This window comes from Rhinoraja longicauda, chromosome 31 (assembly GCF_053455715.1).
Source record: "Rhinoraja longicauda isolate Sanriku21f chromosome 31, sRhiLon1.1, whole genome shotgun sequence".
In the NCBI taxonomy this organism is placed as follows: domain Eukaryota; kingdom Metazoa; phylum Chordata; class Chondrichthyes; order Rajiformes; family Arhynchobatidae; genus Rhinoraja; species Rhinoraja longicauda.
This window is the reverse complement of record NC_135983.1, coordinates 17,165,529-17,187,782: the sequence shown is the minus strand read 5'-3', so window position 1 is coordinate 17,187,782 and position 22,254 is coordinate 17,165,529. Positions and strand designations below refer to the sequence as shown.

The 22,254-nt window shown below is 44.1% G+C and overlaps 1 protein-coding gene across 5 annotated transcripts in view; it reads right to left on the bottom strand.

Annotated features, from left to right (window-relative positions):
• The window catches only part of st6galnac6 (ST6 (alpha-N-acetyl-neuraminyl-2,3-beta-galactosyl-1,3)-N-acetylgalactosaminide alpha-2,6-sialyltransferase 6), a 28,309-nt gene extending 19,591 nt beyond the window's left edge, over window positions 1-8,718 (bottom strand). For 2 of the 5 annotated variants that reach the window (XM_078426247.1, XM_078426244.1), the window contains exons 1-2: window positions 8,579-8,718; window positions 3,925-4,130 (exon numbers count right to left, since the gene is read on the bottom strand). The gene's annotated coding sequence lies outside the window, so the exon portion shown is untranslated. Of the gene's footprint in view, window positions 1-3,924; window positions 4,131-6,382; window positions 6,402-8,222; window positions 8,375-8,578 lie in introns of those variants that run through there. The other 3 variants (XM_078426245.1, XM_078426246.1, XM_078426248.1) reach the window with 3 other exon arrangements.
• Between the last annotated feature and the right edge of the window lie 13,536 nt (window positions 8,719-22,254).

Below are 22,254 nucleotides of genomic sequence, written 5' to 3'. Positions count from 1 at the left end.
GCCCATTCACGTCCACAAATCCAGTTAGTTCAGCAATCAATATATTAATTTAACCATTCCCCAACCATTAACCCCTAACCAGTCCCAAAACTGCATGCTCTTCATATACAATCTCAGTTTCACAAACTACATAGTTTATAGTATAATACTATAGCATTACTTAGCTTCACATAATAATATCTGAATATATTAATAGTATATTCTAATACTTATAGTTTATAGTTTATAAGCTGTGCGTGTTGTACAGTTCTATGACTGACTATAAATTGAGGAGACGATAGAAGTATAGAGCATTATGAGAGGTATCGATCCAGTCGACAGTCAAAACCATTTTCTAAAGTGGAAATATCAAGGGCTTGAGGTATAGCTATAAGATGAGAGGGGCAAGGTTTAAAGGAGATGTGCGGGACAAGTTTTATCTTTTTTTTTTTAAACACACACACAAAGCCTGGAACGAGTTGACGGACTCGAGGGCAGGCCATCCTAGACTGGGTATTGTGTAATGAGGAAGGATTAGTTAGCGATTTTGTTGTGCAAGGCCCCTTGGGCAACAGTGACCATAATATGGTGGAATTCTGCATTAGGATGGAGAGTGACACTGTTAATTCAGAGACGAGGGCTCTGAACTTGAATAACGGAGACTTTGAAGGTATGAGAGGAATCGGCTAGGGTAGACTGGCAAATTATACTTAAAGGGTTGACAGTGGATAATCAATGACAAAGATTTAAAGGCTGCCTGGATGAACTCCAGAAATTGTTCATCTCTGTCTGGCAAAAAAATAAAACTGGGAAGGCGGCTCAACTGTGGCTGACGAGAGAAGTCAAGGATAGCGTTAAAGCCAAGGAGGAGGCATATAAATTGGCCAGAAGCAGCAAACAGGAGGACTGGGAGAAATTTAGAACCCAACAGAGGAGGACAGAGGAGTTAATTAAGAAGGGGAAAAAAGAGCATGAAAGAAAACTTGCGGGGAATGTAAAAACTGACTGTAAAAGTTTCTATAGGTATGTAAAAAGAAAAAGATTAGTGAAGACGAATGTAGGTCCCTTACAGTCAGAGACAGGTGAATTTATAATGGGAAACAAGAAAATGGCAGAACAGTTAAACGAGTACTTTGGTTCTGTCTTCACTAAGGAAGACACAAACAATCTCCTGGAAATACTACGGGGCCGAGGACCTAGTGGGAGGGAGGAACTGAACGGAATGCACATTATTCAGAAAATGCGTTCGGTAAACTTTTGGAACTGAAGGCAGATTAATCCCCAGGGCCTGATGGTCTGCATCCCAGAGTACTCAAGGAGGTGGCCCTAGAAATCGTGGATGCATTGGTGATCATTTTCCAATGTTCTCTCAACTCTGGGTCAGTTCCTGTGGACTGGATGGTAGCCAAAGTAATTTCACTTTTTAAGAAAGGAGGGAGAGAGAAAACGGGGAATTATAGACCAGTTAGCCTTACATCGGTAGTGGGGAAGATGCTGGAGTCCGTTATTAAAGATGTTATAGCAGCGCATTTGGAAAGCAGTGACGGGATCGGTCAAAGTCAGCATGGATTTATGAAGGGGAAATCATGCTTGACTAATCTTTTGAAATTTTTTGAGGATGTAACAAGTAGAATGGATAAGGGAGAGCCAGTGGATGTGGTGTATCTGGACTTTGACAGTCCCACACGAGAGATTAGTTTACAAAATTAGAGCACATGGTATTGGGGGAGGGTATTGACATGAATAGAAAACTGGTTGGCAGACTGGTAGCAAAGAGTAGGAATTAACGGGTTATTTTCAGAATGGCAGGTAGTGACTAGTGGGGTGCCGCAAGGCTCGGTGCTGGGACCCCAGTTGTTTACAATATATATTAACAATTTAGACGAGGGAATTAAATGTAACATCTCTAAGTTTGCGGATGACACAAAGCTGCGTGGCAGTGTGAGCTGTGATGAGGATGCTATGAGGCTGCAGGGTGACTTGGATAGGTTAGGTGAGTGGGCAGAAGCAGCATAATGTGGATAAATGTGAGGTTATCCACTTTGGTGGCAAGAACAGGAAGGCAGAATATTAGTTGAATGGTGTCAGATTAAAAGAAGGGGAGGTGCAACGAGACCTGGGTGTGCTTGTACACCAGTCACCGAAAGTGAGCATACAGGTACAGTAGGCAGTGAAGAAAGCCAATGGCCTGTTGGTCTTCATTGCAAAAGGATTTGAGTTTGGGAGTAAGGAGGTCCGACTGCAGTTGTACAGGGCCCTGGTGAGACCGTACCTGGAGTATTGTGTACAATTTTGGTCTCCTAATTTGAGGAAGGACATTATTGCCATTGAGGGAGTGCAGCGTAGGTTCACCAGGTTAATTCCCGGGATGGTGGGACTGACGTATGATGAAAGAATGGGTCGACTGGGCTTGTATTAACTGGAATTCAGAAGGATGAGAGGAGATCTTATAGAAACATAAAATTCTTCGAGGATTGGACAGGGGAGATGCAGGAAAAATGTTCCCGATGTTGGGGGAGTCCAGAACCAGGGGTCACAGTTTAAGAATAAGGGTTAGGTGGCCATTTAGGACTGAAATGAGGAAAAACCTTTTCACCCAGAGAGTTGTGAATCTATGGAATTCTCTGCCACAGAACGCAGTGGAGGCCAATTCACTGGATATTTTCTAGAGAGAGTTAGATTTAGCTCTTAGGGCTAAGGGAATCAAGGGATAGGGGGGGTAAAGCCGGAAAGGGGTACTGATTTTGGATGATCAGCCATGATCATATTGAATGGCGGTGCTGGCTCGAAGGGCTGAATGGCCTACCCCTGCACCTATTGTCTATGTTTCTATGTCTATGAGGCCTCCCAACTCTCACTTGACATGGACGATGAAGCTTATGGATTAAAATGGCTTAAGGATTTTAGAAAGGGTGGAGGCAGATACAAGAGTGGCATTTAAGAAGCAATAGACAATGGATGCAGGAGGAGGCCATTCGGCCCTTCAAGCCAGCACTGCCATTCAATATGATCATGGCTGATCATTCTCAATCAGTACCCCGTTCCTGCCTTCTCCCCATACCCCCTGACTCCGCTATCCTTAAGAGCTCTATCCAGCTCTCTCTTGAATGCATCCAGAGAATTGGCCTCCACTGCCTTCCGAGGCAGAGAATTCCACAGATTCACAACTCTCTGACTGAAAAAGTTTTTCCTCATCTCCGTTCTAAATGGCCTACCCCTTATTCTTAAACTGTGGCCCCTGGTTCTGGACTCCCCCAACATTGGGAACATGTTTCCTGCCTCTAACGTGTCCAACCCCTTAATAATCCTATATGTTTCGATAAGATCGCCTCTCATCCTTCTAAATTCCAGTGTATACAACCCTAGTCGCTCCAGTCTTTCAACATACGACAATCCCGCCATTCCGGGAATTAACCTAGTAAACTTACGCTGCACGCCCTCAATAGCAAGATATAGGCTTTTAGATAGGCACAGGGATTCGCAGGGAATGGAGGGGTATGGATCACATGCAGGGAGAGAGGAATACTTTAACTTGGCATCATGTTCGGCACTTACAATATGGGCTAAAGTAACAGCTTGTCATTTCCACCCTGGGTAAAAATGTTCTGACTGTGAAAATACTTTTTTTTTTTTTTTGAGATAAATTTTTTATTGGAGATAGGTACATCTTTACAGTCATACATTTTTAAATTGATAATATTGTCAATTATTATTATATTGTCTCCAATACCTTTTGCCCCCTGTGAAAATACTTTGATGGTTCAAATATGGTTCCCTTTCATTCTGCTTAGATGAATAAGATTGAATTCTGTATGAATTAAAGCTCAAATCCTTCCCGAATCATCGACTGACTGATTTCCAAGATATGTCGTGGGGGAGGGGAGGCAGAAAAGGAAATAAACCATTGTTTACGACTTGTAAACTGAAAAGGAAATGATTACTTACAGTGCTTTGTTGGCTCAATCCTCATGCAGAACAACACTCAAGTCCCTGGATCTTTTATCTTCTGTACTCAAGCACTATTTTATTGAAGGCCTCTCCTGAGATTGTACTCATCCTCATAAAACTGACATCTTTCCTCTTCCTCCTTTGGGAAAGTAGCAACATCAGTCACACAGAGTGTGCAGGTTTCTTCCTTCTTCTCTCCCAGCCTGAATCAGGTAAAGAATAAAATCATTCTGAAGGCCTCATTTAAGAGGCTTCTTAAAATCGGCACCAGGCAGAGGAGATTAGCTTTGTGAGCCGACGTGTCTGGATCAATGTGTTGGTGGAGTGGGCTTGATTAGATCGGGCCTAGTACATGTCTAAGAATCTGAGCAGGCAGATTAGACACAACCAGCAACAGCACGGTGCCATTGACAACACTGTCTGGCCGGGCCCAACCCTGCAACTCCAGGAAAACAGGCATTTATGGACGTTAGGACTCGACAGTCTTATTAACTTTGAACTTGAAGGATACAAGACAAGAGACATTGTAATCTGGTGTAATCAGTGTAATCTGGTTTTCTTACACGCCAGTACTTATGTTTGATTGTGCCTATGTATAGTAAAAAAATTTTTTACTGGACTGAATGCAAAAAAGGAATTTCCCTGTACCTACGAACATGTAGCAATGATTTAATATTTACCGCAAGACACCAGCCTTTAGACTTTAGAGATACAGTGCGGAAACATGCCCTTTTGCCCACGTCCGTGCCGACCAGCGACCATCTGTACACTAGCACTAACTACCCTACACACGAGGGACAGTTTACAATTTTACCAAAGCCAATTTACCTACAAACTTGTATGTCTTTGGGGTGTGGGAAGAAACCAGAACACCCAGAGAAAGCCTATGCGGCCACGAGGAGAATGTAAAAACTCCAAACAGACAGCGCCCATAGTCAGGATCGAGCCTGGACCTCTGACGCTCAAAGGCAGCAACTCTACCGTTGTACCACTCCGAGCAGAAAATGTTGCTTCTTCATTAACCGTGGGTGAAGTACTGGATGACTGGAGGATAGCAAACATCATTTCTTTATTCCAGGTGGACAGCAGGGAGAAGCCAATTAACTCCAGGACAGCGAGGCTTACGTCAACGCGAGGTACACTACTGGAAATAATTCTAAGAGACAGGATATATCCTTGCTTGGAAAGGCAGAGATTCATCAGGAATAGTCAGCATGGCTTTGATCGTGGGAAATCCTGGCTCAGACATTTGATGACATTTTTGGAAGAGGCAACTAAGTATATTAATGGGGGCGGTACAGTGGACGTCTTCTGCACACACTTTAATAATGTCTTGGACAAGGTGCTGTATGGTAGGCTGGTCCAGGCAGTCAGAGGCCAATGGATCCAAAATTAGCTTGGAAATAGGAGACAGATAATACAATCACATCAACATGATCATTCCCTTCCCATCTCTACGTTCTACCCATGCAGACTCTTGGGATAATGTCCCCAAGAATATCCTCTCTGAGCACTGTAGTTGCTTCCTAACCGATCGAAAAAGCAAAAACCCTCCTGCATCTATTACATCTGTAGCATCTATACCCTGGATTAATGAGTTGCCAGAACCACCCTTCCCTCAGCCATGTCCTGTCTGCTAATCCCCAGCGGCCCCTAACACCCCACGCACCCACGGTGTCATTAGTAAAAACAGATGCCTTTATTTTATTTCATTGATGTTTCTGGTGTATTTCAGCAATCAGTGCACGTCAACATGGTTCAGAAGAACATAAGAAAACATGCAGAGGCCACCCACTCGAACTTGCCTGACCATTCAATGGGATCATGACCAATATACTCCTGCCCTCAACTCCTCTTCCGCTGCCAGCTTTATCGTGGCATAATTGGAGAAATTTCAAAACATGAGGTGATCCATTTTCAATGTAAAGTTTCATACAATGATAATTAATTTAAATATTCTCCGCAAATTATTTGTCTTCCCTGTTTAATAAGGGTGTAATTTTTGTTCAGTTTAGAGATACAGCGTGGAAACAGAGCCATCGGCCCATCAAGTCCGTGCAGACCACCGATCACCCGTTCACACTGGTTCTATCATTTAACGTTAGGGACAATTAACAGGGGCCAATTAACCTGCATGTCTTTGGAATGCGGGAGGAAACCGGAGCGCCCGGAGAAACCCCACATGGTCACAGGGAGAACGTATAAACTCCACACAGATAGCGCTTGTGGTCTGGATCAACCCCGGGTCCCTGGCGTTGTGAGGCAGCAACTCGACCGCTGCTCCACCATGCCGCCTGTTTATGGCCAAAACTGGGCACAATGCCTGGGCTTGTTCTGGAATTACTGCCCACGGGACAATTGCATGAATAGCTACTTATCATGGGCTTGATGTGAAAGCACTCTACTTCCTCTCAGCATTCGCACTTCAACTCGTTAATCTCCAACGTCACTTAACTGCTGAACTCGTGGTCAAACTGAATAACAAAATGAAATTAACTGCTTATGCCGGATATCTGAAATTAAAACACAAAATGTTGGAAATACCCAAACAGTGTGGCGAGAGAAATTGAAATAACCCCTTCAACAGGGGGAAAACTAGAATACAATAAATTTTAAGAAATAAAAAAACTTGCAGAGGCCATAAACCTGAAATAAATTTATGGCCGAGGGCCTTGATCCTGAAACAAAACACGAAGTGCTGAAGGAACTAAGTGGGCCAGGCAGCGTCTATGAAGGGAGTGAACAGATGTAGTTTCAGCTTGCGACCCTTCAGACAGGGGAGATGGTGTCTCCATCCCAGTGCACACATATTTCTCCACTATCTCCCACCACCCCAGTCACCCTGCTCCTTTCCCCTCCTCCATATGTTCATCTCCCATCCCAGCAGACCACATTTCTCTTTCATCTTCCCTCTTTCCCCTCCCCGTGTACCTTTCCACGCACGTCTCTCCCTCTAACTTTACAATTCACTCCTCCCCCTCTTCATTATTATTTCCTTTCCCTCACTAATAAAGGTGTTTGTAAGCAAAACTGGGCACGATGCCAAGGCCTGTACTTCTGGAATCACTGCCCACAGGACAACTGCATTTTACATGCAGTAGCTATTTATGGTGAGCTTGATGTTGAAGCTCTCTCTTCCCACTCAATGTTCACACTTTAACTCATTCATTCTCAAGTTCAGAAAACTGCACAATTTCTCCACCTCCTCTTCTCATCTGACACCCTTTTGTCTCCTTTTCACCTCTAGCTTTTCCAATCACTCCCCCTCACCCGTATCCACCTATCACTCGCCAGGCCTTGTCACGCCCCCATCTCACTTTCCAGCTTTCTCCCTCCTATTCCATCAGTCTGAAGAAGGGTCCTGGCCTGAAACGTCCTCTGTCCATTCCCAACACAAATGCTGCCTGACCCACCGAGATCCTCCAGCACATTGTGTTTTACTCAAGATTCCAGCATCCGCAGTTCCTGGTATCTCCTTGGACCAAAAACTCTGTTTCCCTTTCAGCAGATGCTGCCTGGCCTGCTGAACGTTTCCAACATTTTTAAGTTAGAAAACATGTTGTAGGTGAACCAGGAATGTGGGTAGAGAGAACAACGAAAATGCCAGTGATTGTATGTAGAACACGAGAGACCGAATGAAGCAACATCAACATTCTCTCCGGAGATAAATAACAGGAGACAAGACCATCCAATGTGATGGACTGGGCTACATCCAGAAATTGCAGAGAGTTATGGATGTAGCCAGTCCATCACACAACCAGACTCCACACCATTGACTCCATCTACACATCATGCTGCCTCGGGAAAGCAAACAACATAATCAATGACTTTTCCCAGCCCGGTCATTCCTTCTTCTCCCAGCTTCCATCAAGCCAAAGATACAGAAGCTTGAAAGTGCACACCACCAGACTCAGGAACAGCTCCTTCCTCTCTGTAACCAGGCTTCTGTACAGTCCTGTCACAAGCCAGGGTACTGTCCAAATCTCTTCTACCCCATAGTGGGCATTGGATTTTGTCTCCAGAACTGATGCACTCCAACCCTGAGAACCATATTCTACACTCTGTGCCTTTCCCTTTCTCTGCCTATTGTACACGAGTTTGACTTGATTGCATTTACATATATTATCAGATCTGACTGGAGTGCATGCAAAACAATGCTATTAATTGTATCTCAGTACACGTGACAATAGTAAATGTAAAAGTTAATCAAATTGGGAAAAATGTAACAGGCAAACCAATTCCAATTTTACTCCTTCACGTAGTCAATATTAATTATGATGATGTAAAGAACTAACCTGGTCTATCCACTGATAATGTCTCAACATGACATGCAAGGCAATACTCCTCCCCCATGTAAATCCCACTTCATTGCTCGCCCTCCCTTCAAAGTGCCGCTCATGCCGCACCCTGCCCTGCCGGCCTCTCTCGGCTGCAGTCCCGTTACCTTCTCCACCCCCGTTACCTTCTCCACCCACTCCTCGCCCAGCTACTGTATGCACTCTCCCCCCCCCCCCCCCCCACCTCGCAGCATCCACTCTATCCACTCTCCTCCACTGTATCCACTCATCTCCACTGTATCCTCGCTGTATCCATCTCCCCACCCCCCCTCCCTCTCACTGTATCCTCGCTCTCCCTTCAGCCATTGACTTACGTGCTCCCCCTGACGACCCGCCTCCCCCGGGCCGGGCCGAGCTGAGCTGAGCTGCGCTGTCGCACTAGTCCCGTCCTCGTGGCCGCGCCTCGGCACAGGCGCGCTCCTTCCTTCCTTCCTGCCACCCACCTCACTGCAGCGCGCTGCCCAGGGTGTTAGTGCTGCCCTTTATGCTGGCTGCTAACCACTGGAGGAGATGGGATGTAATTTAAAACATAAGCACAACGGAGGCGGGCTAGAATACATACGTGTGTGTATATATATATAGAAACACGCACACAGGCATATATATGTATATATGTGTGTGCATATATATGTGTGTGTATATGTGTATATATATATATATATGTGTGTGTGTGTATATATATGTGTTTGTGTATATGTGTATATATGTGTGTGAGTATATATATATATATATAATGTGTGTGTGCATATGTGTATATGTGTGTGTGTGTATATATATGTGTGTGTGTGTATATATATGTGTGTGTGTGTGTGTATATATATATGTGTGTGTGTGTGTATATATATATGTGTGTATATGTATATATATGTGTGTGTGTGTGTGTATATATATATGTGTGTGTGTGTATATATGTATATATATATATAAACACACACACAGGCATATATATGTGTGTGTGTGTATGTTTGTGTATATGTGTGTGTCTATATATATATGTGTGTGTACAAAAAAAAATATTAATATAGGGTCTGCAGAAGATTCTCAATCCAAAACCATGATCGCATTGAAGGGCTGAATGGCCTACTCCTGCACCTATTGTCTATTGTCTATTGTCAAAACGTCACTTATTCCTTCTCTCCAGAGATGCTGCCTGTCCTACTAAGTTACTCCAGCATTTTGTGTCTATAATGCATCAAACTTGGTATATCTGTATACATTTAGATCCTATTCCCTCCACACATGCTGTCTGAACTGCTAAATTCCTCCAGGACTTTGCGTTTTGCTCATGATTCCAGCAGCACTTAAGAGTTCCTCCAGCACTTAAGAGTTTTGCTCAAGGTTCCTGCATCCACAGTTCTTTGTCTCCTTGTTTTCTGTTGTCCTGGGACAGCTGTTGCCCGACCTGCTGAATGTTTCCAGCATTTTCTCCATTCATTTCAGATATTCGGCATCTGCGGTCTGAGTTCCCTTTAATATTACAGTCACCTAAAATTCTGCATCATTCAGTGAACGTCCACAGACACACACACACAATCACATTGATACAATCGACAGTAGACCATTTTGTCGGCATTTGAGAGGATGGCGAGAACACTCTTTAAAGGAGTAGAAATGTTACAGAAGATGGGACCAAAAAAATGTGTCCCTGGTGATATTTTTCCAGCTTGTTTTTAAAAAAAATCAATTTTATTTTATTTATTTATTTATTTTCCAGTCAATACAATACAACAGATTGACCATACAGTTGTGAAAGTTAAATAGTGCGAAATCATTGTATCAAAAATTAAAATAATATAATCACACATGATATTTTCTGACCGAAAAAAAAGTTGTAGGCAGAAGCTAAAACTTATTGTGCCTACCCTTAATACTTAACAAAATATTATTTTAAAAAAACACAACATCATAAGTCAGAAGCAGATAAACAAAATATAGAAAGAAACACTAATATAGTCAAGAACCATCATTTCTATCATGTCAGTAATTTCTCAGTGCTGATTACTTATTTTGTATCTTTCAAATATAATATCTTTGAACATTTTCTTGAATTTTTGTCCACTTTGTTCCCAAGTTTCATCCTATTAATTATTGCCAATGTTATTATTTATGAATACAGTTAAATTGCATTATTTTACAATGGCAATAGCCCATTTCATTTAAAAAAATAAATTCACAGCTCAAATGAAAAGAAAAAGAGAACAGTTTGATAGAAACACGTTTGGTTTTCATCTGATAAACTCAGTCACTGTCATTTCTCGGCTCAATTTCCTGCGAGTGGCTGAAATAACATTGATACCATTGAAGTGGAGAAGCTGGGCATCAGAATGACTGCAGCAAATGATTTAATTTAAGATTACGTGGCTGTCAGTGACAAGAATCAGGCAGAAATATATTAAACAGAGTGAACTTCACAAAAATGCGAGATGAGCTAAAAGGAACCAGCAGAGTAGCACAATGGAGAGATTTCACAATGTTGGCATCCCACTGGTGACCTTAGTGAATAGTTTCTTTTAGTTTGTTCACTTTAGTTTATTTATTGCCAAGTGTACTGATGTGCAGTGTAAAGATTGTTCTGCATGCTCTCCATCAAATCACACTATACACTAGTGTGTACAATAGACCATCTTCTAGAACAGCACACACAGAGTTGCCATATCCCAGCACCATCATGCAACTTCCAAGACTCTGGAAAGTCTGATCTTGGCCCAAGGAGATGTGCAATTCCTCATTTTCACACTTTAGCATCCAGTGCCCTGGTGGCGATGGATTGATGAAGTAGTTGAAACAGATGCAATAACAACATTTAAAAGGCATTTCGACAGGTACATGGATCGGAAAGATACGGGCAAAATGCAGGCAAATGGGACTAGCTTAGAGAGGGCACGTTGGTGAGCATGGACAAGTTGGGCTGAAGAACCTGTTTCCATGCTGTGTGACTCCATGGTACAACCTGAAAACAAAAGCACGCATTCTAAAAATCAGAAAATGGTTCTGGTTTATAGTAGAGCCTTTCAATGCTTCAAAGGAGCAAATAAATTACTTTGTTATATGACATTAGATTTCAGGCTTTCCATCAACGTGCTAGAATTTGATGGCACCGGTGGTTCAATGATGATGAAGTCAACTGGAGTAGGCCGGGATGATATACCAGGAGGACAATGGCCAATGCAATCAGTACGTGGATTAAATCAACAATTTGGTGATACAATCATATTGAGAATAAATTCAAGTTATTTTGACACACACTCTGGCATGGTCATGGGTCTAATCCATAGATGGTCATGGGTCTAATCCACACTCCAGAGACTTGGCCTAACCCAAACCCCAGTGTGATATTAAGATGGCACTGTTGTATGTGACCAGATAATATCCCTCAGGCTTCCTCAGGTTAAAGGCAAAGCAGCCAGGGTAGTCTTTAAACCAGTAATTCTTCACCAGTTTATAAAATCACGAGGGGAATAGATAGGATGAATACAGAGTCTTTTCCCCAGAGAAGGGGAATCAAGAACCAAAGGGTTAGGGTGAGAGGGGAAAGATTTAATGGAACCTAAGGGCAATATTTTCACACAGAGGATGGTGAGTATATGGAATGATCTACCAGAGGAGGTAATTGTGGCAGGCACTATAACACCATTTAAAAGTCATTTGGATAGGTACATGGATCGGAGCAGTTTAGAGGGATATGGGCCAAACGCGAGCAAATGGAACAAGCATAGGTGGGACATCTTGGTTGGCATGGCCAAGTTGGGCCAAAGAGCCTGTTCCTCTGCTGTCTGACTCTGTGACTATGAAGAAGGATGTGCTGCCGTACATTTATCTCAAGAGGCATCTTGAACATATTATCTGGTCATGTAAATCATTGCTTTTGGTGGGTTACTTTTTACTGCGTTTCTTGAGTTCAAAAACATTTTTTCGATTCAGATTTAGAGATACAGCGTGCCCACCAGGTCCATGCTGACGAGCAATCTCCCCTACACTAGTTCTATCCCACATCAGGCACTTTGCCGAGAAAATATTATTAGAACCCACCTCCCCAATCTTCATCTCAGAAAGCCAGACACTTGCAGAAAGTTACCTGTCACTTGGTGAATCAAATCAATAAACAAGAAGAGAAAGACTGCCATTGGTGCAGCCCACTTTGCAAACCCAGGCTGTCCCTGAGTATTCCCCAACAATGGCAGACGTCCAAAACTTAACCACGATCAGACTGCAGGAAACACGACAGATAGTTAATGCACAGAGAGATCCAATGTTGTGGACTGATGGTTCTCCTGTCGGGACCCTTCTTCAGTCTTTGAAGTTTGACTCTGAAATCTGAACAAGGGTCCCGACTTAAAATGTCATTTGTTGAGTCTGAAGAAGATTCAGACACAAAACATTGCCTGTCGTGTGAGGCAGGGTCCCGACCCACGATGTTGCCTGTTGATTTCCTTCCACAGATGCTGCCTGACCTGTCCATTTCCCCCAGTACTTGTGTAGGAAGGAACTGCAGGTGGTGGTTTAAACCGAAGATAAACACAAAAAGCTATAGAGTAACTCAACGGGACAGGAAGCATCTCTGGAGAGAAGGAATGGGTGACGTTTCGGGTCGAGGTCTGAAGAAGGGTCGCGTCCTGAATCGTCACCCATTCCTTCTCTCCAAAGATGCTGCCTGTCCCGCTGAGTTACTCCAACATTTTTGTGTTTATTCCCCAATACTTTGTCTTTTGCTCAAGATTCCAGCAGCTGCAGTTCCTTGTGTTTCAAATGAATTGATGGATCAACCAACACTGATTTCCTTGCTCTAAGACATTATTATGCCACCTTGAATAGTCTGAAGTATTTTGATTCAGTGAGAGGAATGACCTTGTTTCCTCTATCTGCACAGCAATTCACAATACAATCCATTCATAGATATGAAAGGGACCTTAACATACAACTGCAAGGGTCCCTGAAGTGGCAGCATGGTTGGATAAGGTGGTGAAGTAACATTTGGGATAGTGATTTCATTAACTGGGAGGTAGAATAAAGCAGGGAGTAAAACAGGAGTTTGGTACAGAAAGGAAAGCTCTTCAGCGGGTAGTCCATACAGCTCAGAGGACCATCGGAACACAGCTACCAGCCTTGGAGGGCATCTACAACACACGATGCCTCAGAAAAGCCACCAACATCCACAAAGACTCTTCACACCCCTGCAACATTCTGTTCGAACTCTTTCCATCGGGCAGACGTTACAAGGCCTTCTACGCCTGCACCTCCAGACACAGGAACAGCTTCATCCCCAGGGCCATAGCTGCTATGAACCAGTCCTGCTGAGCCGGATGGTCACATCGCACAGTGATCCGGCACAGATCTACTTGCACTTTATTCTGTCTTAAAACTGTTACAATTTGTTTCGTTGGGTTGTTGTTGTTTAAATTAATACTGACTAGCTAATTAAATTATTGCATCGTATGGGAGGCGCATTCCCAATCTCATTGTACCCCTGTACAATGACAATAAAGATATATTGTATTGTATTGTATTATAGAACATTTGTTGAGCCATAACTGCTGTACGTGTACGGTGTGTCGTTCTGATCACCACGCTGGAGGAAGGACATGATTTTACTGGAGAATGTACAGAAGAGATTCATCAGGCAGTTGCCAACATTGGAACATTTAATTTACTAGGAGGGACAGGGGAGGCTGGGTTTATTTTCTTTGGAGTGGAGGAGTTTGAGGGAGGAACAAATGCAAGATATGCATTTCTTTTCCCCATAGCTGTGGTATCTGAAATCAGATGGCATAGGCTTAGACAGAGTGATTAGGCATTTAGGGGTGACCTTTTTGACACTGAGGGTGGTTGTCATCTAGAACACACTGCCTGTGGGGGTGGTGGATAAGGAGACTCTCACAACATTTGAGAATGATCAAGATATGCACCTGGTATCACTGGAGTAACTCAGCAGGTCAGGCAGCATCTAGGAGAAAGGGAATGGATAAGCACCTGAACTACACAAGATAAGCACCTGAACTATCAGCACCTTTAGAAGGCTAGAGACCAAGTGCAGGTGAAGGGGATGTGAGTGGAAAGATTTCCATAGAGAGGGTAGTGGGTTTACGGAATGAGCTCACATAGGGAATAGTTGAGGGCACTTGCACTTGGAAAATTCAAAGGACATACGGACAGGAACATAAATAGGAAAGGTTTAGTGGGATATGGGCCAAATGCAGGCACGTGGAATTAGTGTAGGTGGGCATCTTGGTCAGCATGGGTTGAAGGGTCAGTTTCCATGTTGTGTAACTCCATGAATCAATAAAATTGCTGTTGGAATTTGGCTGCACTGTGCTAAAATGCAGCATTAAATAATTGCCGTAATACTTGCATGGTGAATTGGGGAGCTGGATGGCATATTTTTTGCAGTTTGTGGAATGGCCCTGAGCTGAAATATCATCTGTCCATTTCCCTCCACTGCTGACTGCATGACCTGCCGAGTTCATCCAGCACTTTGTGCTTTGTTCAAGAATCCAGCATCTGCACGCTCTTGCGTCTTTGTCTTTTCTCGTTTGTTCATCTGTTTTGAGAAAGGGGTGATTTCAAGAGAGAAGGAAGCAGAAGACTATGTTGTAAGGATAAGATGAAGATGTTTCAGAGAAAGCTTATGTCGAGCATAGAAGACAGCAAGGAGCCTTTTCCTGTGGTCTCGGTACAATTTGAACTGATGGTGGAGGTAAGAGGCAGGAAGAGGTTGACAGCTCTGAGAAACAGCTCGGATTGAAAATCTTTTTAACGTTACTTAGCGTTTGTGTTTGCTAGAATGAGCAGCGCATCATGTTGCTCAGCTTGCAGCTTCAAAAGTCTGTCTTCCCTACATCATTGCAGATTGTTTGACAAAGTGCAGAAGAGATTTACCAGAATGCTGCCAGGATCAGAGAGTATTAGCTACGAGGGAAGGTTGGAGAAGCTTAGATTTGTTTTCTCAGGAATATTGGAGGCTAGGGGGAGACCTGATATCATTATCAGACGCATCGATAGGGCAGACAGTCAGAACCCTTTTCCCCAGGGTGAAGATGTCAACGACTACAGGGCACAGCTTTAAGATGGGGGGGTGGAAAATTCAAAGCAGATGTGCAGACAAGTGTTTTACATGGAGAGTGGTGAGTGAATGAAACGTGCTGCCAGGAGGGGTGGTGGCAGCAGATAGGTTAGCAGTATTTAAGAGGCTTTCAGATGGACATATGGACATGCAGGGAATGGAGAAATAAGGATCACCATCAGGCAGATTAGATTAGTAATAATAATAATAATAATAATGCATTACATTTATATAGCGCTTTTCTAGAAACCCAAAGATGCTTTACATATTAGATCTAACATAAAGATAAATAAATAAACGAACAGAAAAGGATGAATAAGGTGGAGCGACGGTCAATGATTGAAGGCGGTGTTGAACAAGTGAGACTTCAGTGATGTTTTAAATGTGGTGAGTGAGGAGGAGTCTCTGATGGTTTGAGGTAGTAAGTTCCAGAGGGTGGGAGCAGCGATGGAGAAAGCCCTGTCCCCCCAGGATCTGAGTTTGGTCCGGATGGGGGGGGGACAGGACATCCTAGCATTAGGTGTGACATAGACATTGTGGGCAGATGGGCCCTTTCCTATCCTGTACTGTTCTATGTTCTATGTAATGAACTGTGCAGCATCTTGTCAGGTACCACCAGGGTCCATGAGGAAGAAATTTAATTGCAGCCCCTGGTGTACCTTCCAACTTAGATTTATTCAGGCGAATAAGCTGTTAGTAAGTTTTGCCCACAACGTTGCTGGAAGCTAATCAAACTCTGCGAGGAACTACAGGGCATCTTGACTAATGTGTCTCCATAGTCAATAAGATTAAAGAATTACAAAATAAACAGTGGAAGGGATAAAACTTGTGAGTGAATGCAAGGTCAAATCAGAAAGCAAAATGGAGAAAGTGCAGACACTGAAGAATGCAGACAACAGTCATAGACTCATCTCCACCAAAGATGTGTCAGGGTGTCAGGGGTCATGCGGCAAAGACAGAAGAATGTGGTTGAGAGGGAAAGATAGATCAGTCATGATTGAATGGTGGAGTAGACTTGAAGGGCCAAATGGCCTAATTCTGCTCCTAGAACTTATGAACATGAACCAATGCTCCTCAAGCACACCAGGCCCTGGATGGTCAGTCTGCTCCAGATTCTCAGAGAGGGATACACCAAGGAAACAGGTGCATCATGTCCATACTGGCCATCAACCCTCACATCTTTATACTCACCACTCACACTCATCAGTCTGACGAAGGGTCTCAACCCGAAACATCACCCATTCAAACGTCACCCACTCATCTCCAGAGATGCTGCCTGTCCTGCTGAGTTACTCCAGTCTACTCACTGGATGCTTCTTCCCGATTAACCACTGAATCTATTGCTAATCTTCTCATCACGTCTCAAGTACGAGCAACCTCTGGGTGAAATCTCTCTACCGAACCTTCCTTCTTACACATCACCGCTTCTCTCTAAACCTGTATCTCTCCAATCTGATCCCTTCCTTCCAGAAAACAATTCATCATGATTACATTTCCTTCACGATATTGAACATACTGACTCCAATGTTTAAATAATCCACTCGGAGGGCCCTCAAGCATCAGAAATAAGTTTCTGCTATCTGATCTTTCATTATTTTGGTAACTTCCATTGGATCTCACCTTATACTCTGTTAAACGTCAGGGCACTAGGCATCCCTGGAAATTTCCTGTACGTTATCGAGAGCTCCTGGTAGGGTTGCCAACTGTCCCGTATTAGCCGGGACATCCTGTATTTTTGGCTAAATTAGTTTGTCCCATACGGGGCTGCCCTTGTCTCGTATTAGTAGGGTTGCCAACTTCCTCACTCCCAAATAAGGGGCAAAGGGTGACGTCAACACCCCGCGCCCCACATGACCTCACCCACCAGCGGCCACGTGCTCCCGCTCTACCAATGGCAGCCGCCCGGGCCGAAAGGCGGGTTGTTACGCAACCTCCGTTAGTTAGCGCCCGGGCCTCCGGACCTAGAATATCCGAACTTTAGGCCCGGGAGACGCTGTAGGCCCGAACGCTGTAGGCCCCAACATTGTAGGCCCCGACGCTGTAGATCCCGACACTAGGTTTCCAACATTTTAGCTCCAGACAGTCTAGGTCCGGAGGCCCGGACGCTGCCTAACAGAGGTTGCGTAGCAACCCGCCTCGGGCAGCCGCCATTAGTGGAGCGGGAGTACGTGGCCGCTGGCTGGGTGAGGTCACGTGGGGCGTGGGGTAGTGACGTCACCTTGTTCCGTAATTGGGAGCGAGGAAGTTGGCAACCCTAGCTCCTGGTCATTTATGGGAGTTTTTGCTGGGGGTTGCATGCGAGATCCTTCAGATCCTAAGCCTGCTGAACATGCACAGCACCAACTGCAACATGTGCTACTGCACAGCATTGACTGCACATGCACTTGCAACATGCGCTGCTGTGCAATGTCGGCTGCAACGCACCACTTACGCAGTGTTGCCAATGTACAGACCACTTGCAACATGTATAGGAAGCTGAGGAGTAACCTTTTCACACTGATGATGATGGCTATGTGGAACGAGCTGCCTGAGGAGGTCGTTGAGGCAGGTACGATAACAGCCTATAAAAGACAGGGTGGCTCAGTGGTGCAGTGGTAGAGCTGCTGCCTCACAGCGCCAGAGACCCGGGTGTGATCATGACTCTGGGTGCCGTCTGTGTGGAGTTTGTGCGTTCTCCCTGTGACCATATGGGTTCTCCCAGTGACCACGCCAGTTTCCTCCCACATTCCAAAGATGTACATGTTTGTAGCTTAATGGGCTGCTGTAAATTGTCCCTAGTATGTCGGATGCGAAAGTGGGATAACATTGAACTAGTGTACGGGTGGATCAATGGTCAGATTGGACTCAGTGGGCTGAAGGACTGCTTGCATGCTGTATCCCTAAAATAAAATTAAACACTCGGACAGATGCATGGTTGGGAAAGATTTCGAGAGATATGGGCCAAACGTGGGCAAATGGAATGAGCTTAGATCGGGGCATCTTGGTCAACATGGATGAGTTGGGCCGATGGTTCCATGCTGTGCCATTAAATTCTGGCCTGTAACTGAATCTTCATGGTGTGTGGGGAATGACATTATCATCCTCTATCTGTAAAACATTAGTCTATTGCTTCAGTGGACTTTACATCCCCCGCTGTCCTCAGGCTGCATATTTATCTTGCTGACCCTTGCTACCCAACGTGGCATGCTGCACGATATTCCAGCGCAGTATCGATCCACTGTGAAATCCAGGTTCTCGCCACCGAGACGATTTTGACATTTGTGATCCATCTGTTCAGTCTGAGAGGGATTACAAACTTCCACAATGGAGCGTTAATGCTTGTCTTAAAACGGCCGCAGCAATTACACAAACAGATGGTGCCCTGCGTGGATTTGCCCTACTTTACCAGCCCCTTCTAAAGCCGCCACAATCTGATTTTGTTTGTTGTTAAACCAGCAGCATTTTGCGATGTCAGTCGCTTCAGGGTTCCACCACAGCACAGGATACTTTGAAAGGCAGAGATAGATAGATTTATTGATTAGTATGGGTGTCAAGGGTTATGGGGAGAAGGCAGGAGGATGGGGTTAGGAGGGAGAGATAGATCAGCCATGATTGAATGGCGGAGCAGACTTGATGGGCCAAATGCCCTAATTCTGCTCCTATCACTTATAATAATAATAATAATAATAATACATTTTATTTATATAGCGCTTTTCATATACTCAAAGACGCTTTACAGAGATTTTGAGAAGATAGGAAATGAATAAATAGATAAATAAGTAAATAAATAAATGAATAGAGAAAGGAGACAGAAGGTGAGGTGACTTTCAGTGGTTGAAGGCAGTACTGAACAGGTGAGACTTCAGCGATGTTTTGAATGTGGTGAGTGTGGGGGAGTCTCTAACGGTTTGGGGTAGTGAGTTCCATAGGGTGGGAGCAGCGATGGAGAAAGCCCTTATGACCTTATGACCTTATGAGCTCAAGGATGTCCACAGTATATTAAATTTTGAACAACAATAAGTCAATTAGTTATATTTATAAAGGTTCAGTTACTGGAGTCAGATGTTATAGCTGTTGATCCGAATCCTAGGTTTCCATGGCAAATATAACATTGTACAGTGTCAGAAGAAGTACAGGAGTCTGAAAACTGTGACCACCAGGTTCAAGAACAGCTTCTTCCCAATAGCCAGCAGGCTCTTGAATACTCCACAACATTAACCTGTGAACTATGGACTGTCATCGGTTCCACTAAAGACTTTGGGCTATTTTTGCACTAGTGTTGGAGTTATTAATTTATTCAAGTTTAGTTTATTATGTATTATCTTTGTGTTTGGTGTAACTGGCCTTTAATGCTGCTGCAAGTAAGAATTTCATTATTCCGAGTTAGCACATATGATAATTAAACACTCTTGAATCAATGGATCTGTCTGTTCACTCCCTGTTTCAAAACCTATTTCTACTCCTTAGCATTTGAGGCCCTCTGAGGGGGCGCTGTAAACTGTTTATATATGTGCTGTTATGTTTGGGTGCCATTGTATGTTCATTTTTCTTAGTACCTGAACTGATGTACAGCACTTTGGTCAACGTGGGTTGTTTTTAAATGTGCTTTACAAATAAAATTGACTTGACTTGACCTGACTGTTTAGCTTTTACCTTTACTTCATCCCAATCTCTGGATCCCTCAGAACACCAATCCATGCCATTTCAGGAATGATCGAGAAGGGTTGTAGAGCACTGTGATTTTGATGTAATCTGCATGGATTTTAGCAATGCTTGGGCAAAGTCTCAGGAGGGAAGATGGTCAAAAAGTAAAAGCCCATGGAATCTAACGACCCATTTCTGTGCCAGTGAAAAGAAACAGAGATTGATGGGTGTTTTGGAATGGGTAGGCTGTTTCCAGTGGGTTTTTGGGCTCTGGATTCATACATAACAAAGTCGGTCTCCTCCCGGTTGAATTTGCAAGGTCTCTTTTGTAAACTTCTGGATACAGGTGTGTAAACTGGGAGAGCAGTTCCACAGATGAGTCAAGCAACAGCCTGACATAGTTGTGCCTACAGAATGGTACGTTTAAAGCAATGTGCATGACAGGACATATCCACTAGGGGTCTCAACACGGTGGTGTAGAGGTGGGAAGGAATACCTTGGGTCTCACGATTAGCATGAAATCTCATGACACCAGATCAAATATGGGCAAGAAAGTTTCCTCCTGTGGCAGATATGAAATACAATGCTACATTTTGTATACCATGAGGATTGCTAACCTTATTCTTCTCCATGTTACATAGAACAGTACAGCACAGGACAATAGACAATAGACAATAGGTGCAGGAGTAGGCCATTCAGCCCTTCGAGCCAGCACCGCCATTCAATGCGATCATGGCTGATCACTCTCAATCAATACCCCGTTCCTGCCTTCTCCCCATACCCCCTCACTCCGCTATCCTTAAGAGCTCTATCCAGCTCTCTCTTGAAAGCATCCAACGAACTGGCCTCCACTGCCTTCTGAGGCAGAGAATTCCACACCTTCACCACTCTCTGACTGAAGAGGCCCCTTGGCCCACAATGTTTGTGCTGAACATGTCTGTAAATGATCCATCTCCCTCCATTCCTCCACATCCATGTGCCTACATAAAAGCCTCATAAATGACGTTATCATCTCCACCTCCACCCCTGCAATGTGCTGCAGGCCCCAAGTACTGTGTGCGAGCGTAAGTAACATGAGGGATAAACCTCTGTGGTCTTGTCCTCACTAGTCTACCCATGACCAACACAGCTATCTGTGTTGCCATTAGTAGACACGATCACTGCAGAGTCCTGGAGATGATCACTTCACACACTGTGGACACCACATGTGTTGAGTTTAACATTCACATTATGGGATAGAAACATGGACAGAAACATAGAAAATAGATGCAGGAGTAGGCCATTCGGCCCTTCAAACCAGCACCGCCATTCAATATGATCATGGCTGATCATCCAAAATCAGTACCCCGTTCCTGCTTTCTCCCCATGTCTCGATTCCGTTAGCCCAAAGAGCTATATCTAACTCTCTCTTGAAAACATCCAGTGAATTGGCCTCCACTGCCTTCTGTGGCAGATAATTCCACAGATTCACAACTCTCTGGGTGAAAAAGTTTTTCCTCATCTCAGTCCTAAATGGCCTACCCCTTATTCCCCTAATGAGCAGGCACTACTGAGCAGAATGAGGCAGAGAGGCATTGAAATCCTTCCAGGTGGAACTAATAGCAGGCTTGGCTGAATACCATGATCATTTGGGAAGATAACACAAATCCCTGGTGTTGCTGCCACTCCTGAACACATCACCATGCGTCCGCTAGCTTACCTGAACCAGCTGAGCAGCATCAGTTCTACGCCAGACGTTTGTTCTGTGTGCCTTGGTCTCGTTTCACAGAGACTGAGACCAGCTGCCCTCTCGATGTACAAATGCTTTATCCTTGAACCCAGTGGGCAATCTTTGCTATTGGAAAAGAGTTAACTGCTTTCTTCAGCCGAGCAGTAGTCTGTGTAGTAACACAACAGTCAGGAGTTCCTTTTCTCAACACATGATGGTTTTCATGTCTTCACAAAGATGCTGCTTTAGGTATATCCCTTTGATGAAACGTTTAACCGCTTCCTGTGTTAAGAACTTGCCCTGCACACCTCCTTTAACCTTTCCCCTCTGGCCTTAAAAGACAGGCCTTCTATTCTTTGACATTTCCACGCTGGGAAAAAGATGCTGGCCGTCTACCCTATCTACGCCTCTCATCATTTTATATACTTCTATTAGATCTCCCCTCAGCCTTTCACGTTCCAGAGAAAACAATCCATGTCTTATAGTAAATATCCTCTAATCCAGGCAACATTCTGATAAAAGAACACAAAGTGCTGGAGCAACTCAACAGGTCAGTCATTATCACTGGAGAACATAGGCAGGTGATATTTCTAGTCGGGGAA